Source organism: Haemorhous mexicanus, chromosome 1, assembly GCF_027477595.1.
Source record: "Haemorhous mexicanus isolate bHaeMex1 chromosome 1, bHaeMex1.pri, whole genome shotgun sequence".
NCBI lineage: Eukaryota > Metazoa > Chordata > Aves > Passeriformes > Fringillidae > Haemorhous > Haemorhous mexicanus.
This window is the reverse complement of record NC_082341.1, coordinates 32,751,619-32,763,906: the sequence shown is the minus strand read 5'-3', so window position 1 is coordinate 32,763,906 and position 12,288 is coordinate 32,751,619. Positions and strand designations below refer to the sequence as shown.

The following is a 12,288-nucleotide window of genomic DNA, read 5'->3' as shown; positions in this document are numbered from 1 at the left end:
GTAGAGTTACACACTTGTGCAGAGTTCTGCATCTTTGGAGCAAGAAGGGTTTCTGTTACAAAATGCATTGCTCTCACACTGTATTAGTAGACTAAAACTCAAACTTCCTTAATTATATGGGAGAATGTGAGTAACCTGAATTTTTAATGCATATATTTCAGAAAAATGTTGGCTGTAGATAATGTTGGCTGTAGATGCTGTATTTTAAGGAAATGTTTTGGGAGGCAAGAATACACAAAAATCAAAGCAGAAAAATCTTGGCTATTCATAATCCTACTTTTTGCTTCTCAGGTATGAAAGGACAATGCAGCAGGAAGTTTTATTTTTCATCTGATTTTTTGGTTTGTTTTTCAGATCCAACACAAGACTCATGTGAGCTTGCCACATCTTGCCTAATGGAATAGGTCATCCTTTCACTTCTGTAAGAGAATTGATTTGGATTCTTCCTGGTGGCTGTGATCCTACCCCTCACTGTAAGTCAGTCATCCTTCTCCCACAGCTGTGTTGCCCTCCTTCTGGAAAAGCAGAGGTTAAATTGGTGTGGAGCCTGTTCTAGCCTAGATAGAGGGTGATCAAAGAAACTGTGTAAGAAGCTTCCTGGTATGAAGAATCACTCAGTCAATGGAGAGTGGGAGAGGTCTGCAGTATAGCTGAGAAGGGGCAGCAGTTCAGGCCCCTTGTGGGATAAGACATGGTGCTTAATTAAGGTGTCTAGAAGAATAGAAGAAAGTAACAAAGAAATAGAATAGGTAAACCTGAAGTGCTAATGTAACCTTTTATTCTGCTTAGACAAGGGTAATTGTTCAAACATACCTCAAAGCTGTGTTACTTTTGAGGAAAATGGGGAAAAAAATACCATTTGTTGGGTTGTACTGTATTTGGGTTCCCTTCAGTCCAAGGCTTTGGGGTTTCCACTGTTCACCCACTGAGTCAGGAAGGAGGACTCACCCATTGCACCATTGGACTGTGTTGTTTGTGTCTCATGCTGAAATGCTCTCTCTAGACTGCAGCCAAATATAGGATTGGGCAAGGTTGAGGTTGTTATCGGTGACATTGAAAAACTTCTTGTCCTGCTGGTGGGATTTTTCGCCTGAGTGTTCACTAATTGTGAGATTTAGCATTGGGAGAAAACTCTGTCCTGAGTCATAATTCCAGTCATGGCACTTGTGGCATTTTATCTTCTCTAATAGTATGTAAATGTAGTCACAATGTATTCTGAATACTTAACAATTTCTCTATTGGTGTAGGAATGTTGATAATGTATTTGAACTTTCTGGCTAGCTGCTTGGGCTGCATTTCAACTTTTTAATGTTTGTATCTGTGTGTGTGTTTATAAATACATCTATTCTTGTCCTCTTAAACCTGTAGGGACTAGATTAGTATTTTAGAGCACATAAGCTGGTTAGGATATTTTAGGCCTTATGTGCATGTAATTTACATATTTGATTGCAGTTTTGGAAGGCTAGGTGTTCTGTACTTTGCAGTTCTTATAGTCCTGTGTATAAATTGATGTCTTTAAAGTCAGTCTTGATAGACTGACATGGATCTTATACTTGTAAACCAGAACAGAGCACTGTTGTTTGCACTAATTTCTTACTGTATTTGCACCTGTGTTTGTGTAGGCTTAATCACTGTTTAAACTTGGTGAATTTTTAGGCTGAATCTCTGTTTCTCTTGTGAGCATGTAAAAGGTATCACGGGCTCTGTGGTGCCCAGTAGGAACTTGGTTTCCTCTGGAAAGCTGGAGATGGGTCATGAGAACTGAAGTACGGAGCAGGCACAAGGACTGAATCTTTGCTGGATGTGACTGCTGTAAAGCACATTAAAAACCACATCTGTTTTCAGCTTCTCTAAATTAGAAGCTGTAAAGGTGTCAGTGGAGGAGAGCAAGGAGTGGAAAATACTTTCACTTGGTTGTTTCTCTTGGTAGGTACTGCCATACTGCTCCAATGGGAGGTGCCCAGTTGCTGTAGGATCCTTTTACCTGTGAAGATAGTGGAGTTTATCAACACTATTACAAAACAGCTCGCTGATAAAGTTGGGAAGTTTTATGTTTAAGTAGCAAACTAAAGTTTTTTTTAATTGCCTAATGACTTTCAAAGCATTTCTGTACAAGGCAGAAATGAACACAGACCTGCCCCACCCCAGTGTGCAACGTGCAGCAGTTTTATTTACAGAGGGGGTTCCTGTGGAACAGATACAGGTTTGTGACTTCACATGGAGTCATGCAGGAAACCTGTGAAAAAGTCTGGGCAAGACCTTATCTGCTTGTCCTAATCTTTCTAGTGCTCACCATTGAAAGGCAGCTTTGACAGCAAGGGTGGTAGATTTACAGGGATACAGAACTGACAGCGTTTGAGCAGCTACAAAGAGGGAATTTTTTGTCGCTCCTTAGGATTGGCAGCAGAAGACTGAAATGAGAATTAGGATTTACTTTGACAGTAATACTTCCATTTCCATACTGATGCAGTGCAGTGCTGTTGGTGTATGTTCTTGAAATGCATTAATACTTTGTAACACCCTGTTTTTGAGATACATTAACACATGGAATAATTTTGCTAAATAGCTGTGTCTTTTGTCAAAGGAAGGAAACAGTAGCTGGTGCTCAAAGTGAATTCAGCTTTAAGTAGCTAATTTAAATTCATTTTTACAAGCTTGAAAATTGAATCTATGTCTGTTACAGAAGCAACTTCCAGATGTCATGAGCCCTTAGAAGAATTCTTTACTGCTCTCCTGAATGTAGGAAAATATAGTGAAAGAAGTGATCCTCAGTCTACATAAAGTTTTTTTTAAATAAACTTCATGGAAACCTTGTGTATTCTGGTCTTTGTTGGTATTTTCTGTTAGTTTTGCCAACCTAAAATTCCAACCTGAGTTCTTTGGTACAAATATTATGTACATTGACTGTTTGGTTTTATCTCACTTGTGAAAGGTATTTAATTTTACTTTTTAAGCTGAATATCAGCAGCTTAATGCTGTCTGCTGCTCTTTACTAATAGGGTTATATGAAAAACTCTTCATACAGAACAAAATTCTATGTTAAAGTACATCATTTAGTACTTCCTCTGAAGGAAAAAGAGGTCAAATCTTAGCATGCATATGCTTGTAAATGCAAAAATAATGCATGTACAACCCTAGCTGTTGTGTACAAGCTGAGGACTATAAATTTAAGCCACTTCTCTCAGATGTGTTTCTTTTGGAATTAGCTATGAATATTTGTACTAACTTGTCCAGTGAGTAGTAGCATAGTTAAACATCCCCAAAAAAATGAGAAGAAGGGAAGAAAAAGCCTGTTTGTTAACTTCTTGTCTCACTAGTGGCTATTGAAACACATTAGTTTTATTTTTTTAAGACCAAAACGAACTGTTACATCTGAGTGTAATGGATTGCATCTGTGGTTTGGAGGGGTGAATAAACAGGTTACCTACCTCATGGAAGCATAATTTGTGTCTTTTAGTTTTGTTCATAGATACTTTGGTCTAAAACAGAAAAGCCTAAACTCTACTTAGACGGAGGAACTGTTCGAAAGAAGGAGACTGCTGATTTTATACGATCTCAGAATAAAGTAACTTTGTAAGACTTGTTTCAGTAGAAAATGAGTGTGAAATTACAAAAAGGTGGATGAAATATACATCAGAGTTTCATTAAGACAGCAGGATATTATTTATCATTTAAATGCATCTTTTAGGGCAAGCTGTTGCTTGTGCCCAATGTGTCAGGCTGATGTTTGGCTGAGGTGGTGTGACAAGGTTGTGAGCTCCTCAGCCCTGTGGTGCCAAGGTGACGGACCATTCTCCCTGGATTAAGGGCAGAGTATGCCACACACATGCAAATTCAGGTCTTTTTAATAGTTCCTGCTTCCTACTTTGGCAGAGACGATGAACTTTAAGTGCTTGAAATAGCTAATTAGCATAGCCAAAAGTAACTTAGGAGATCATGAGTCTTGTCTCCTGTTATGGAAACTTTAGATTCCTTACGCTTAAATGCAGAGAAAAGTAGCAACTACTGTGTCTGGTTGTTCCAGAGACAATCAGCTGGGTCACCCTTCCTGTTTTAGCAATGGGAACAAGTTGCCTTCTTACTGACATTACAGTGAGAATTTTATGAAGTGAGATTCTGCATTTTGCTTACAGAAAGTGATGCAGATAGTCCATATTCCTACACCAGTGACAATGTTTTCATCACACCCTCACTGAGCAGAAGCATGCACTTTTCGTGAACTCAGTCCTCTGATGTATATAATTTTTTGCTTGGAAAAGCCAAAAGAACTTGCCTCTTCTTTCAAGAGACCATCCCTGTCTTTTAGGATATGCTGGAACACATGCTTCTGCCAGCCTTATCTTTTTGAAAAAAGATGGGGTACATTTTTCTTCTCTTTGCTTATGTAGACTCTGGTAATTTATTTGTCCACCAGCTGAAGAATAGAAATAAAGCCACAGATACATCAGAAGGCAGAAGATTTGTCATGTTTCAAAGGTGCCTTAGAAATTAATTATGACCAGCAGCTGTAGAGCTTCAGGGCCCTCTTTTCCAGTTTTGTGGCAAAGGTTTTGTGTGCAAGAGGAATGCAGGAGAGTGGAAGAGAAGGTTGCAGCTGTTGGTGGGTTCCTCTAGTGTGGTAGTGAGGATGTGAGACTGAATGCCCCATCCTGCCATGTGTAATAGTGAATGAGGGATGGCTTTGGCCTCTAGTCACTGCTGCTTATTCACTGATTCCTAGTTTGTATGCCTTATACTCACCTTTGCTTCAGAGAAAAGGTCATATTCTTGTTTTAGTTCATAAGGCAGGTTCTCGTAGCACCAAGTACTTGGAGAAAAAATGAAAATGGAATTGTTTCTTTAGGTTGGAAAAAGCTTCCTACTAACCAGAAAAATATTATGATTATTGAAGTAGTTACTTCTCAAGGAGAAATAAAGATTAAAGACTGAGTAAAGTGTTAACATTATAATTTTTTTTAGCTACATGTATAAAGCTGAGTGGCTTTTTCAGTTTCAATCTGTGAGCCTCTGTTACATTAATGTGTTTAATTCTTATCCTTGTCTGCTTGCCCAAGAATGTAATGCTGTAAATTATTTTTGTTGCACTTCCTATCAAACCATGTAAGAGGGATGAAAAATGGTCAAACCTGGTGAAGTTTAATTATCAATGGTGATAAATAAACAGAGATGTTTTTTATGAAAATGTAAAATTTGCAGTATTTGTTTAATGAGTTTTTTAAACTTACCCAACTTTATGCATCTCACTCACAAAATGTCTGCTGTGGAGACATGTGCATAGCAAGAACTTTTCAGAATAGAAGTACATTCTCACATCAACTTATGTTTCAGGAGCATTAACATTCTGAGAGAAATCCAGGAAAGGTGTTACCTGATAGGGAGTAAAACACACTGGCTGGTAACTTGGAGACACAACAGTGGGCATCAGAGTAAGGATGAAAATAAATTGATGATAAAATGATGGTGATAAAATAAAATGATGAAAAAGCTTTAAGAAGCCTTCAGTGCAGTAGCATGTTTTATTGTGACTTTCCCTGCACTTCCCTTCAGAGAAGTCCAGATGACTTCTCTGTCTTCAGATCTGGAAGAGCCCTGGGCTCTGCTGCTGTGTTTTTAGAGGATGGCAAGTTATTAAAGACAGGAAAAGTTTTTGATCTAAGAACAGATTTTGTATGATGCTTTACCTTGAAAAGTAGCAAAGATTTTCTTTTTTTTTTTCCCCTTAAGTTCTGCCCATGGTATGTTTGTCCCCTGCAGATTTTACTTCCAGTGCTTAAATATCTGAACAATTTGATGACTGTCCACAGGTGTGATTGAATGTACTTTAAGCTGTATCTTATTTTAAACAGCAGGAATTATGCTTTCAGAAAAATCAAAGAAACTCACGTTGTTATTCTACTTCAGAAGTCTAATAATAAAGGATTAATCAAAATGTTGACACTAGTCTTTCTGTTGGACAGCATTTGTTTGAAACTTCTAACAAGCTGTCAAATGCTCCAAAAAGAAATTATTTTAATTCTTGGGGCACTTACATTGGCTAAAAGGCAGAATCTTTCAGCTGCTTGAATGGTCCAGGGCCAGCAGTACTCACTGTGGTGGCAGTGAAAAAGCTGTGTGTTTCTGGCTGAGGGACACCAATGGAATTTGGTGTTGGTGATGACAAGGACTGGAGAATGGCCTAGTGCCTTCGTGGGTGATTTTTTTTTTTTTTTTTTAATGCCAATTTTTATTGGGCAACAACTCTTTGCTTCTAAAGATTTCAACTGTTGATGTTGTTTTTAACACATTGTGATGCACTACCTGCTTGCCTTTTTTTTTTGTTTTGTTTTGTTTTGTTTTTTTGCCACCACTGGACAAGATCATAGCAACAGGTGATTAGCAAAGTTAAATGTACCCTAAGAAAAGCTGGTTTATATTTTTACCCTTAAAAATTCAGCATCTGGCCAGCAGCTTTGGAGGGAAAACCTTTGTTTCAAGAGAAATAGGAAAAGCATTCATTGTTCAACTCAAGCTTTGGGACTCCAAAGGAAATTGGATTTTCCACTCTAAGGACTGAAACAGGCTGCAAAATCTAGAACTTAAAAGTTCAATGGATTTTGATTTGTCATGAGGGTAGTATAAAATAAACACTTTCTATGCCTGTAGTTGGCTGTTTGTTTTATCTTACACAAATTATGGTTTGTACTTCACCTTTAACATTTTTACATGGGGTTTATGTTTTGAGCTAGAATTGTCTGGTTTTTGTTTGCTGGGTTGCCTTTTTTTCCTCTTTTGGTTGTTTTGTGGGGTTTTTTTTGGTGCTGTATAGCTATTGAGGAAATCTAAAAGAAGCCACTAATTAAGAGGTGGTGCTAGCTAAGTAACAGCTGTTAAAGGCATGATTCAGCATCTCCTGCTGCAACTAGCTTCTCCAGCAAGTTGAGAAATCAATCTCTCCTGTCTTTGCAAAATTCTTGGTAAAGAAGTGCAGGTAACCAGGGTGCAGGGGCTGCCACAATGTGCCAACCTGGTGGGTTGACACCAGGTGCCACCTAAGCCACCCTGTCACTGCCCTTGGCTGGCTGGGGCAGAGAAAATATCGTGGAGGGCTCATGGGTCAAGATAAGGACACAGAGAAATCACTCAGCAATTGCTGTCATGGGCAAAACAGTCTTGACTGAGGGAAATGAATGTGATCTAATACCTGTCAAATATGGGATCATGAGAAATAAACCCAAATCTTAAAACCCCCATTCCCTTCACCCCTCCCTTCTTTCTGGGCTCAACCTCCAAATCCACTCCCAGTGAGCAGGGAATGGGGAATGAGGGCTGGAGTCACATCACCACACGTTGTCTCTGCTGCTCTTTTCTCCTCAGGGGAAGGACTCCTCACTCTCTGGCCCTGCTCCAGGGTGGGGTCCCTCCCACGGGAGACACTCCTCCAGGAATTCCTCCTTTCCAAGGCTGCAATTCATCCTCAGCTGCTCCAGTGTGTGTCCCCGTGGGCTCACAGGACTTGTGCAACACTTCTGAAATGGGATTGTGGCTTGGAGCTGCAGGCCCTTTTAACAGTACCTTGTAGGAAATAAGGAGCCACTAATGCCATCTTTTGCCTGGGGGGCTGGCTCTGTGTGGGATGCTCCAGCTGTGCTGTACAGGCTACTCACTGAAGACTTGGACTCAGTGATCCTTGTGGGTCCCTTCCAACTCAGAGTATCCTGTGATTCAGTTGTCACTTGTGGGAAGATAAACTCATGGATTTTTTTTTTCAGTTACATAACCATGCATCACATTTCATTTAACTTATAGCCCAGAAATCTGACTGTAATGCACTCGATATGATGTGTGCATTTAAAACACAAGGGCACTGTCATAGAGAAAATAAATGTGCATATTAAGACTTGATTAAAAAGGGATCATTAACACTTGAACAAGGTGCTAGTGTCACTTCAGATGCATATATAGAAAACGTGAGTATCAATATGCCTGTACTTTGCACAGGTATTGGAAATGAAACAGTTTTATGACCAGAATTATGGGGTTTGCTGTGGAAAGTGCAGCAGAAGTCCTTAGCCTGATGGATGGAGCAGAGGTGGTGAAGGTGTATTTGTTAGAGAGGAAGACTGCTGTCCCCCTGAGTGCCCACCTGAGGCAGATGGCAGGCTGACTGACCCGAGCACAGGAGCCAGCTCAGAAGGCCCAGCCATGCAGGTGCTGTCCAGATCTGAGTCTCTGCAGTGAGTCAGAGCTCAGGGGCTCCTGCCTTTGTTTCCAAATGTGCTGCCATCAGTCTGGTGTAATCTAATAGGCAGTGACCTTTAATTGCCTTTTGGCCTTGTGGCATCAAGCTGCTACTGCCATAAATGATAATTAGTAAAATTCCTCTCATTAGACAGCAGTGGACAAGGGCTAACATGATAGAAAGTGCAGGGTAAGGAAGATGTATTTTACTTTATAAAGAATATTTTATTGCTATCACAAAAACATCCATAGGACTGAATGTGTTTGAATTTCAGAGATTCTGAAATAATTGTGAAAACTAGCATTGTTGCTGCTTACTTATTTAAGTTAGTAGTTGCCAAGAAGTTCTGGTTCAGTATGTTAAAAGGAAGATCAAATGGAAGACTGTTTAGTGGTTTTGGATAAATTGTGGCAACTCAGTTTGGACTGTTTGCTTTCACCTGATTTATTTAATTTGCTACCTGTGAAATACCCTGTTTCTGTCTATGGGCACATGAAGGCTCATTTATGTTGTTGGAATAATGTCTCTCTGCTTGCTCAGCTGAAGAACAATCAGGCCTGCAGCATCCCTGACAGTGGTTCTGAATCTAAAAAACAGTGGTTGTTTATGTACAAAATGTTAATTGTCACTCTGCTCTCTTCAGACATAACTAATGGGTGACTTAATTTAGATATGTTAACTGAGAATCATTATGTTCACAGGGGAAGTAATGCATTTGTCACATGTATTTACTTTCTCATGCTTAATGCATAACATCCAACTTGACAATTCCTGCACTTGTTGGTGAGTTTAAGCTCCTTAGATTTAATGTGTAAGGTGGTTAAGCTGCTGGTTTTAACTCCCAAATGCCTAATGCTTTTTCCATGTCCTCACCTAGCTCCAGAAAAGCATCCCTGGCAGGGGCAATGGGGCAGGGAGGAATACAGAGAGAAATTGAGCTGTTCAGACTGGTAAAAGGAGATGTGAACTCTGAGCAATTAGTGAAGTCCCCAGGCAAAATTAATATAAGGTCAGATTCCTGTGCACAAGGCAGCAGCATTTATTGGAAGCTTTAATTATTTTAAAGCACTGTGTGCTGGATTTGTGTGGACAATCTGTAAGAACAAATAGCAGACTTTTCAAAATTAGTTGCTGAATGCCATGGGGAGTAGAAGCAAATTTACATTCCAGTTTTGGGAACAATACTGAAATTTTGAATAGATTGGCAGTTGGTAATAGGTCAAAATTTTTATTTCTGGGAATGCTATCATTTATGTGAAAGAAAAATGTGAGGTGTGAGAACTTTTATTGCAGGTTTGGGTCTAAATGAACTTCACCTTAGAGAGGCTGTTTTAGGAAGCACAAAGATGCAATCAGCTCTCACTGGATGCTGTTCCAAGCCTGGCATGTGGCTACCATTTGTCCCATTTTCAAAATCCTTTTTCAAAAACCTAATGTGCTAAAAGGAGAAAAACATAAGGAGAGGGATCAGAGTATTTTTCTCTGAGTAACTCAGTAACATTTTTGTACTTGACACAAATATAAATTATTTGTATTTTTATGTATGCAGTTCAAAAATGAACTATTGCATGGTTCTAGCAGTATTTTAATTCAATTGGCCAAAATGACCAGTTGGAACACAGCACCAGGTCCCCAAGAAATGCTTTGGGTTGTACTGTATTTTCTTTCACCTTTTAAAAGTGTGGTACCCATTCAATGTGGTACACAATCTGTTCCCAAAATCATCTCTTGTGATGCTGGAGGGTGGCAGGAGGTCCTGCTTGTTTTGTCACTGTGTTTTACAGTTAAATAGTGACTTGAAGCCGTGATCACCCTCACTGTGATCTGCCTAACTGGTATTGTAAAGTCACTCTAGAGAACAATTTTTTGCTCTCTCACCCTGGGAACCATATGGGAAGAGTTTCAACACCACCCCTTTTATTATTCCCACTGTTAGTGTGAGTGTCCTACTCTGGAAGATGATTATAAAGAGGGATATCATGGGGCTGGTGAGCAGTCAGGTGAGTCAGCAGGTTAGAGAGGAGTCTGAAATAGGAGCTGGGGCACTGCCAGCTTGGTGGCCACCTTGTTTGTTTGCAGCTAGAACAGATAGTGGATTGATTTTCTTATTTTTTGAGTTCAGAAGAGAAGACTGTCAAACTTCAAATGCTGATAATGTAACTTCTCCAAATGCCATACTTCCAACTGCCATTGGCCATTCCCAGATTTATTTTTAATGGGATGTTGCATGTAAATCCTTGTCATTTTGGTGTAACAACACTAAAGATTTTTGGGTTTTTGGACATATTTTATGATGTGATCTCAAAAATAGTATAACATGTTAGGAGAAATAATTGGGTGCATTTTTGTATGGAAATCTTAGGGGTTTTTTACTTAAATTACCATTCACTGTAAATTTTTTCACATTTCTCCTCCTAAAGCTCCTCCTTTTCTACATACATTTAATTTTTCTACTTTTTCACAATTAAACATGTAGAACAAAAGAATGAAAATCAGTTCAATGGTTCTGGTTTAACTGCCTGTATTGCACAGGTTTTTTTTTCTACAAGGCAGTGTGAGTTGTGACAATGCTTTAATGTCTGCAAATGTCACATTTTCCAGTCAAGGCTGGATGAAAACTTTGTGCGTAGACTTTAAATATTGAGCAGCCTTTGAGAAGACAATTTTATGTCAGAAGTGTAATTTTATATCCTGAGCTTTGTAAAGGTGTTTTCCTCTTCTATGCATTCTATATTTTATATTGTTAGGAATATGTTCTGGAATAAGTCTCTCAAACCTTTAATGCTAAAAGTATTGCTTGGTGGCAAAATTGTAAAAAAATGCATTCAATGAAAGATTAATATTAGTAAAAGTTAAGGAAAAAAATGTAGGTCAGTATGGGTGAAGTAGGCGTGAGTGCCATCTGTTAGGAAAATAGCTTGCACTATTATGTTTCCTGCAACTTCATATGTTGATGTTTTAGTCATTTTGGACATTTTTGTTAAAAAACCCCGAACCTTTTAGTGTCTTCCTCTAAGAAATTGCTTTGTTCTACTTTCCTTTTCAGAAATTCATCAAGAGAGTTATATGAAACAAGACTTGTTAAGTATTGTCAGAGCTCCCTTTATGCACTATCCATGATTAACCACAGCTTTGATTTGTTTTTGTGTTGCAAAGCCAGTGCCATATGTCAGCAGTTTAAAAACTAACACAAAACTGATGAAGGATTGGAAGGAGAGTAGAGAGGGAAGGCAGTGACTGGTGGAACTCTTAATATTTAGCTGCTTAAGGAGAATCTACATCACTTGTGAAAACTTATGTGCATTTCTGGTTTTATAGCCTATAATTAAAATCCAGCTTGCTGGTTGCTGTTCAAGTATAACCAACCTCAAGAATGCTATGAAGCAACCAAAATGTTGGACTGTACCTATTACAAAACCCTTCATGTTGTTGTCTGCCATCTCTATGGCCTGCTTGCAGGGACTGGAGCTGAACTAAAAAATTATGTACTTCTTAGAAATAAAAAATATGGATAGTTTAGTTGTACCACTCTTTCACTGAGCTCAAATAAATTTCTGTGTAAATTATTCATTCTCTCATATTGCTGAGGCATCCTAATTAAAACCTTCCATCTTTTAAACCTCTAAAAATACTTGAGAATCAGAGCATAGCTAAAGCTTTTTTTAATGACGGGGTATTTAATTTGTATTTAATTAAATTCAAATTGTATGTTGCTAGCTTGCACTAACCTGAATCTAAATGTAAAACTGGGGGCAGAACTGTCTGGATCAATTGAAAATAACACTGCTTCCACTTTCTTGGCCACCAGCTGGTGATGACCATCCCAAAGCAAAGTGTGTGAACTACTTGCTGTGACAAAAATCTTACTCTACTGACGTGGATCAGGGAGGGCTCCTGTGATTTTTTATTTTTGTATTTGTTTATTTTTTTGTCAGGGAAACTACTGATCTCCAGGAAAGGACAGCACCAAATTGCTTGGGAGCAAGAATTTCTTAAATTACTTTGGCAGATTTGAAAGTTAATATGATTTTGAGCTCTAACCTGTCAATGGAGGCACTGTGAGCTGCTAC

The 12,288-nt window shown here is 38.8% G+C and overlaps 1 protein-coding gene across 4 annotated transcripts in view; it reads left to right on the top strand.

Annotated features, from left to right (window-relative positions):
• OSBPL3 (oxysterol binding protein like 3) overlaps positions 1–12,288 on the top strand; it is an 82,941-nt gene that overhangs the window by 18,679 nt on the left and 51,974 nt on the right. For all 4 annotated transcript variants that reach the window (XM_059845048.1, XM_059845057.1, XM_059845040.1 and 1 more), the window contains exon 2: positions 355–473. The gene's annotated coding sequence lies outside the window, so the exon portion shown is untranslated. The remainder of the gene's footprint in view (positions 1–354; positions 474–12,288) is intronic.